The following is a 1537-nucleotide window of genomic DNA, read 5'->3' as shown; positions in this document are numbered from 1 at the left end:
AAACCCTGCGAGCACTGGGCCTCTCTGTCCTTCTACACTCCTGGCCCCTTGGCCCGAGTCTGGCTTCCCCCATGGACGCTTCTTCCTCCTCAGCAGGAAGAGGACTTGGCCTAGCCTCCTCCTTCGGCCTAGACAAAACTGTGGCTGGGGGAGCTGGGAGGAACTCCAAGGTCTGCAGGCCCCTTTCTCAGCCCTGGAGGCGCTTATCTTGCCCTACCAGCTTTGCCTGGAGGAGCAGAGTTTGAAGGGAGACTCTGCTGGGGGGGAAGGGGTCTGGACCTGTGGGACCAGAATTGGGCAGTCCTGTTGGTCTCAGGGGACAGCCTGGCCCCTTACAGAGCTCCTAAGTGGGATGGGGGTGGGAGGCTAAGAAGTGAAAAGAGGAGGAGGGGCTCCTGACTGCTGAGGATTATCCAGAGGAAGGCATCCTTCCTCGTCCCTATCCACCAAGCCTTGGGGGTGGGGAAAGGGCCAAAGCTGGAGGGTTGATCTCCGGTAGCAAATGCATGGGCGGATTATTGTGCACCCACCACATGCCTGGGGGCCGTGGGCACAGAGAGGAACAAGACCAGGGCCTGTGTGCGAAGAGCTGGGGCTCGGTAGCACGGAGGTGGAAATACACAGGGGCTATAAGAGGAAGGATGAGGGCAGCCTGATCGAAGGGCTGTAATGTGTTATCTCAACTCTTGTGACAAGTCAGAAGTAGTACCACTGTGATCCTCTCCATTTTAGGGATGAGAAGACTGAGGCAGAGGGAGATGAAGTGGAGAAGCTGGGGTTTGAGCCAAGTCTCACAATCTGACTTCAGACTCTAGCAAATGCTCCAGATACCTGAGCCATGGGGTCAGCCCAGGAACGCCAGGAAAACTGTAGGAGCCCCCAGGGGGAGAGGGACTCATGGTGCTGATAGCTGTCAGGGATTTGTCCCCTAGAAACAGAGCAGCCCGCCCAGCGATGTAGGTGCAGGGACGCTGAGCGGGGCCTTGGCTGCAACTCCAGACACCTGTGCAGCCGGAGGGCAGAAGGGCGTCAAATAGACCAGGGGTATAGTTTGCGGTCATGTTACACAGCTGTTAAAAGCAGTTAGGCAACTCTGTGTGCTGATGAGGAATACATCCAGGATACATGAAGCGAAAAAGAGCAAGGTGCATGTTTAACGTAACTCCATTTACCTACGTTTAAAGAGAACATCCATGTATTTGCCGGTAGATCCACAAACACATTCTGGAAGTGCATGTGTGGGGTGACCCTGCGTGGGAGGGTAGTGGAGAGAAGCGGGACAGACACTTGCTTTTCATCGCATACCATGTGCGTGTATTACTTTTATTGCTTACAGAAAACACAGTCTAAACTTTTTCTAAAATTAGCCTAAAGGGGGGTGCCTGGGTGGCTCAGTCGGGTGAAGCATCTGCCTTCAGCTCAGGTCGTGATCCCAGGGTCCTGGGATCGAGTCCCACATCGGGCTCCCTGCTCAGTGAGGAGTCTGCTTCTCCCTCTGCACCCTCCCGCCTTGTGCTCTCTCTTCCTCTCTCTCTCA

The sequence above is a fragment of the Leptonychotes weddellii genome, chromosome 15, assembly GCF_054177405.1.
Source record: "Leptonychotes weddellii isolate Sample4059 chromosome 15, ASM5417740v2, whole genome shotgun sequence".
Lineage (NCBI taxonomy): Eukaryota > Metazoa > Chordata > Mammalia > Carnivora > Phocidae > Leptonychotes > Leptonychotes weddellii.
The sequence above is the reverse complement of the archived record's forward strand: the minus strand, read 5'-3'. Positions refer to the sequence as shown.